The sequence below is a fragment of the Salmo salar genome, unplaced genomic scaffold, assembly GCF_905237065.1.
Source record: "Salmo salar unplaced genomic scaffold, Ssal_v3.1, whole genome shotgun sequence".
Classification (NCBI taxonomy): domain Eukaryota; kingdom Metazoa; phylum Chordata; class Actinopteri; order Salmoniformes; family Salmonidae; genus Salmo; species Salmo salar.
This window is the reverse complement of record NW_025548661.1, coordinates 3,876-11,054: the sequence shown is the minus strand read 5'-3', so window position 1 is coordinate 11,054 and position 7,179 is coordinate 3,876. Positions and strand designations below refer to the sequence as shown.

At 45.9% G+C, this 7,179-nt stretch overlaps 1 long non-coding RNA gene across 1 annotated transcript; it reads left to right on the top strand.

Annotated features, from left to right (window-relative positions):
- The first annotated feature begins 2,496 nt into the window (after positions 1-2,496).
- On the top strand, positions 2,497-6,277 carry LOC123733212 (uncharacterized). The gene is made up of 3 exons (XR_006763665.1): positions 2,497-2,554; positions 6,005-6,079; positions 6,257-6,277. It is a non-coding gene; the product is annotated as an uncharacterized lncRNA (long non-coding RNA).
- Positions 6,278-7,179: the final 902 nt, after the last annotated feature.

The following is a 7,179-nucleotide window of genomic DNA, read 5'->3' as shown; positions in this document are numbered from 1 at the left end:
TTGTTAAACTGTGTGACCAGTATGGAGGAATAGAGGATTCAATGTATTCACTCAACAGAAACACTCACAGCTGTAATCGCTCCCAAAGGGTGTGAATACTTATCTAAACGAGAGTTTCTGTATTTCATTTTCAATACATTTCAGCACAATTTTTCTAAACCATATTTTCACTTTGTCATTATGGGATATTGTGTGTCTATTTTAATACATGTTTAATTCGGACTGTAATACACGAAATGTGGAACAAGTCAAGGGGTTGAATACTTTCTGAGGTCTAAAACACACAAACAGGATGGTACCAAGTGTGCGTGATTAAAGTGTACACTGGCCTCGGCCGCTACATCCAGCCAGTCGTCCGAGAGCGATCGATCAATCTCGTCTGATTCGCAGCTGCTCCACTGATCAATAGAGGTGTGTGTACACGCCACACACACACACACACACACACACACACACACAGCATTTGTCTCCTGTCCATGAGGAGAATAATGGGAAGTGTTAGTTTCCTGAGTGTGGTGTGTGTGGTGGGAGGGTGTGTGTGTGGTGGGGAGGGTGTGTGTGTGTGGTGGGGAGGGTGTGTGTGCGTGTGGTGGGGAGGGTGTGTGTGGTGGGAGGGTGTGTGTGGTGGGGAGGGTGTGTGTGTGGTGGAGGGTGTGTGTGTGTGGGGAGGGTGTGTGTGTGTGTGTGGTGGGAGGGTGTGTGTGTGGTGTGGGGAGGGTGTTGTGTGTGTGTGGTGGGAGGGTGTGTGTGTGTGTGGTGGAGGTGTGTGTGTGTGGTGGGAGGGTGTGTGTGTGTGTGTGTGGTGGGGAGGTGTGTGTGTGTGTGGGGGGGTGTGTGTGTGTGTGTGTGGTGGGAGGGGTGTGTGTGTGTGTGTGTGTGTGTGTGTGTGTGTGTGTGTGGGTGTGTGTGTGTGTGTGTGGTGGGGAGGGTGTGTGTGTGTGTGGTGGGAGTTTGTGTGTGTGGTGGGAGGTGTGTTGTGGGGTGTGTGTGTGTGTGGTGGGAGGGTGTGTGTGTGTGTGTGTGTGTGTGTGTGTGTGTGAGGGTGTGTGTGTGGTGGGGTTGTGTGTGTGTGGTGGGGTGTGTGTGTGTGGTGGTGTGTGTGTGGTGGGGTGTGTGTGTGTGGTGGGGAGGTTGTGTGTGTGTGTGGTGGGGAGGGTGTGTGTGTGGGGGGTGTGTGTGTGTGTGGGTCTGTGTGTGTGTGGTGGGGAGGGTGTGTGTGTGTGGTGGGAGGGTGTGTGTGTTATGTGTGTGTGTGGTGGGGAGGGTGTGTGTGTGGTGGGGAGTGTGTGTGGTGGGGGGGTGTGTGTGTGTGTGTGTGTGGTGGGAGGTGTGTGTGTGTGGTGGGGGAGGTTGTGTGTGGTGGGGAGGGTGTGTGTGTGGTGGGGGGGTGTGTGTGTGTGGTGGGAGGGTGTGTGTGTGTGGTGGGGTGTGTGTGTGTGTGGTGGGAGTGTGTGTGTGTGGTGGGGAGTGTGTGTGTGTGTGTGGTGGGGGTGTGTGTGTGTGTTGGGGGGGTGTGTGTGTGTGTTGGGGGGTGTGTGTGTGGGGTGTGTGTGTGTGTGTGGTGGGGAGGGTGTGTGTGTGGTGGGAGGGTGTGTGTGTGGTGGGAGGGTGTGTGTGTGTGGTGGGGAGGTGTGTGTGTGTGTGTGGTGGGGAGGGTTGTGTGTGTGTGTGTGGTGGGGAGTGTGTGTGTGTGTGTGGTGGGGAGGTGTGTGTGTGTGGTGGGAGGGTGTGTGTTGGAGTGTGTGTGTGGTGGGGAGTGTTGTGTGTGTGGTGGGGAGGGTGTGTGTGTGTGTGTGTGGTGGGAGTGTGTGTGTGTGTGTGGTGGGGAGGGTGTGTGTGTGTGTGTGTGTGTGTGTGGTGGGGAGGTGTGTGTGTGTGTGGTGGGGAGGGTGTGTGTGTGTGTGTGTGTGTGTGTGTGTGTGGGAGGTGGGTGTGTGTGTGGTGGGGAGGGTGTGTGTGTGTGTGTGTGTGGTGGGAGGGTGTGTGTGTGTGTGTGTGTGTGTGTGGTGGGGAGGGTGTGTGTGTGGTGGGGAGGGTGTGTGTGGTGGGGAGGGTGTGTGGTGGGGAGGGTGTGTGTGTGGTGGGAGGGTGTAGTGTGTGTGTGTGTGTGTGGTGGGGAGGGTGTGTGAGCGTGTGTGGTGTGTGTGTGTGTGTGTGTGGTGGGGAGTGTGTGTGTGGTGGGAGTGTGTGTGTGTGGTGGGGAGGGTGTGTGTGTGTGTGTGTGTGTGTGTGTGGGGGGGTGGTGTGTGTGTGTGGTGGGGAGGTGTGTGTGTGTGTGTGGTGGGGAGGTGTGTGTGTGGGTGTGTGTGGTGGGGAGGGTGTGTGTGTGTGGTGGTGGAGGTGTGTGTGTGTGGTGGGGAAGGTGTGTGCGGGATTAAAGGATAACTCCAGTCTGATAGGAGGAACTGTCTGTGTGTGTGTGTGATACCTGACCCACTGGCTTACCCCCCTGTTGGCTAATAGCGACATGCTAACTGTAAGAATGCTCTTTCTCTGCAGAATCTTCTCCAATCTGGATGTGATCACATTGTGCAGGTGTTCCCAGGTGTCCAAGGTAAGGCCCGCCCCTACAGGTATCATAACTACTCCAATGTGATTTCAGTCAGTTGTCAAGGTTACATATTGTGCTCAACTTGCCCTACTGAAATCAAATCTTATGTCACATGCTTTGTAAACAACAGGTATAGACTAACTAAATGCTTACTCATGGCCCTTTCCAACAACGCAGATAGAAAAATAATAATTCAAGGAATAAATACACGATGAGTAATGAAAGCTTGATTATATACACAGAGATACCAGTACCTAGGCAACAGGATAGGATAATAGACAGTAACAGCAGTATACTGTAGGTAGGGGTAAAGGATAGATAATAGACAGTAACAGCAGTATACCTTGTAGGTAGGGGTAAGGATAGATAATAGACAGTAACAGCAGTATACTGTAGGTAGGGGTAAAGGATAGATAATAGACAGTAACAGCAGTATACTGTAGGTAGGGTGATAGATAATAGACAGTAACAGCAGTATACTGCAGGTAGGGTAAAGGATAGATAATAGACAGCAACAGCAGTATACCCGATGGTAGGGGGATTAAGGATAGATAATAGACAGTAACAGCAGTATACGTAGGTAGGGGATTAAAGGATAGATAATAGACAGTAACAGCAGTATACTGTAGGTGGGGTAAAAGGATAGATAAAGCAACAAGGCATTGTTGGGTTACCGTAGGTAGGCCAAATGATAGATAGCAGACGGCAACAGCAGCATACACCGCAGGTAGGGCTAAAGGATAGATAACAGACAGCAGTCAGCAGCATACTGTAGGTAGGGCTAAAGTGATCTAGGATAATAGACAGCAAATATTGCAGTATACTGTAGGTAGGGCTAAAGGACTGATAACAGACAGCAGCAGCAGCATACCGTAGGTAGGGCTAAAGGATAGATAATAGACAGCAATGTGCTGCGCATACCGTAGGCAGGGGTGAAGGATAGATAATAGACAGTAGCAGCAGTATACCGTAGGTAGGGGTAAAGGATAGATAATAGACAGCAACAGCAGTATACCGTAGGTAGGGTTAAAAGGATTGATAAAAGACAGTAGCAGCAGTATACTGCAGGTAGGAAGTAAAGGATAGATAATAGACAGTAACAGCAGTATACTGTAGGTAGGGGTAAAGGATAGATAATAGACAGTAAATGTATACTGTAGGTAGGGGTAAAGGATAGATAAAGACAGTAACAGCAGTATACCTGTAGGTAGGGTAAAGGATTGATAATAGACAGTAACAGCGGTATACTGTAGGTAGGTTAAAGGATAGATAATAGACAGTAACAGCAGTATACTGTAGGTAGGGGTAAAGGATAGATAATAGACAGTAAATACAGCAGTATACTGTAGGTAGGGTAAAGGATAGATAATAGACAGTAACAGCAGTATACTGTAGGTAGGGGTAAAGGATAGATAATAGACAGTAGCAGCAGTATACTGTAGGTGGGGTAAAGGATAGATAATAGACAGTAGCATGCATATACTGTAGGTAGGGGTAAAGGATAGATATAGACAGTAACAGCAGTATACTGTAGGTAGGGGTAAAGGGAATAGATGATAGACAGTAACAGCAGTATACTGTAGGTAGGGGTAAAGGATAGATATTAGACAGTAACAGCAGTATGCAACTGTGGTAGGGGTAAAGGATAGATAATAGACAGTAACAGCAGTATACCGCAGGTAGGGGTAAAGGATAGATAATAGACAGTAACAGCAGTATACTGTAGGTAGGGTAAAAGGATAGATAATAGACAGTGAACAGCAGTATACTGTAGGTAGGGGTAAAGGATAGATAATAGACAGTAACAGCAGTATACGTAGGTGGGGGTAAAGGATAGATAATAGACAGTAAACAAGCAGTATACTGTAGGTAGGGGTAAAGGATAGATAATAGACAGCAACGAGCAGTATACTGTGGTAGGGCTAAGGATAGATAATATGACAGGCAGCAGTGCATACCGTAGGTAGGGGTAAAGAGACAGATAATAGACAGCAACAGCAGCATACCCTGTAGGTAGGGCTAAAGGATAGATAACAGACAGTAGCAGCAGCATACCTGTAGGTAGGGTGTGGTTGATCGATAGACAGTAACAGCAGTATACTGTAGGTAGGGGTAAAGGATAGATAATAGACAGTAAGCAGCAGTATATGTGATGAGTCAAAATAGTTCAATACATATAGTACATATAGCTATTTGGTGAACTAGTTAGTAATATTATGGCTTGGGGTGAATTAGTTAGTAATATTATGGCTTGAGGGTGAACTAGTTAGTAATATTATGAGCTTGAGGTGAACTAGTTAGTAATATTATGGCTTGGGGGTGAACTAGTTAGTAATATTATGGCTTGAGGGTGAACTAGTTAGTAGATATTATGGCTTCGAGGGTGAACTAGTTAGTAATATTATGGGCTTGAGGGTGAACTAGTTAGTAATATTATGGCTTGAGGGTGAACTAGTTAGTAATATGTTATAGCTTGAGGGTGAACTAGTTAGTAATATTATGGCTTGGGGTGAACTAATTAGTAATATTATGGCTTGGGGGTGAACTAGTTAGTAATATTATGGCTTGGGGGTGAACTAGTTAGTAATATTATGGCAGGGGTGAACTAGTTAGTAATATTATGGCTTGGGGGTGAACTAGTTAGTAATATTATAGCTTGGGGGTGAACTAGTTAGTAATATTATGGCTTGGGGGTGAACTAGTTAGTAATATTATAGCTTGGGGGTGAACTAGTTAGTAATATTATGGCTTGGGGGTGAACTAGTTAGTAATATTATAGCTTGGGGGTGAACCTAGTTAGTAATATTATGGCTTGAGGGTGAACTAGTTAGTAATATTTAATAGCTAATAAACGAGGTGAACTAGTTAGTAATATTATGGCTTTGAGGGTGAACTAGTTAGTAATATTATGGCTTGGGGGTGAACTAGTTAGTAATATTATGGCTAGGGGTTGAACTAGTTAGTAATATTATAGCTTGGGGGTGAACTAGTTAGTAATATTATGGCTTGGGGGTAGAAGCTGTTCAGGGTCCTGTTGGTTCCACACTTGGTGCATTGGTACCGCTTGCTGTGCAGTAGCAGATAGAACAGTCTGTAACTTGGGTGGCTGGAGTCTTTGACTATTTTTAAGGCCTTCCTCTGACACCGTCTGGTATAGAGGTCCTGGATGGCAGGGAGCTCGGCTCCAGTAATGTACTGGGCCATCCGCGCACCATCCTCTGTAGCGCCTTGCGGTCGGATGCCAAGCAGTTGCCATACCAAGTGGTGATGCAGCCAGTGTCAAGATGCTCTCAATGGTGCAGCCGTAGAACTTTTTGAGGATCTGAGGGTCCATGCCAAATCTTTTCAGCCTCCTAAACAGGTGTATGACTGACCACACCCATCACTCTCTCTACCTTCTCCCTCTTTCCATCACTCTCTCTCTCTCTGTCTTTCTTTCTCTCTCTTCCTCAGGCGTGGAATGTCCTGGCCTTGGATGGTAGTAACTGGCAGAAGATTGATCTGTTCAACTTCCAGACAGACATAGAGGTGAGAGGTCAGGGTGAGGGGAGTTGATCCTACATATATACACATTCGTAGGTCACACCAGGCTCGCTCTAGCACACTCTCTCTCTGTTTTTCTCTTGATCTCTTTGTCATGTTTTTGTAAGTTGAATTGTACCATTAAAGACTGGTTAAAAGTGATCTCTCTCTCTCTCTGTCCAGGGTAGAGTAGTGGAGAACATCCTCTAAGGATGTGGAGCTTCCGGAGGCAGCTGAGTTTGAGGATGTCTCAGTGTGGGAGATGCATCCATGAAGTGAGTCCTTCTCCATAGGGCCTCTTTCACTCTTAGTATAACGATTCACTGTGATTTCATAGGGATGAAATGATTCACCGATGGGCTCATAGGGGATGAAATGATTCACCGATAGGCTCATAGGGATGAAATGATCACCGATGGGCTCATAGGGATGAAATTATTCACCGATGGGCTCATAGGGGATGTAATGATTCACCCGATGGGCTCATAGGGATGTAATGATTCACCGATGGGCTCATAGGGATGTAATGATTCACTGATGGGCAGCGGTCCCCGATTTCAAATGTTTAAATGAATTATAAGTGAAATATTCTGTCTGTAAACAATTGTTGGAAAAAATTACTTGTGTCATGTACAAAGTAGATGTCCAAACAGACTTGCCAAAACTATAGTTTGTTAATTGCGGAGTGGTTGAAAGTTTTAATGACTTCCAACCTAAGTATGTAAACTTCGACTTCAACTGTACATACATACACACAGCACATACATACACACACACATACATACATACACACACACATACACACACATACACAGTACATACATACATACATACATACATACTACATACATACATACATACATAATAACACATACACCATAGACACACAGTACCTTCAGAAAGTATTCAGACCCCTTGACTTATTCCACATGTTGTTGTGTTACAGCCTGAAAAAAATCACCCTTCTACACATGATGACAAAATTAAGACATTTTTTGCAAATTTATCTGAAAATTAAATATAAAAATATCTAATTTACATAAGTATTCACACACCTGAGTCAATACATGTTAGAATCACCTTTGGCAGGATCACAGCTGTGAGTC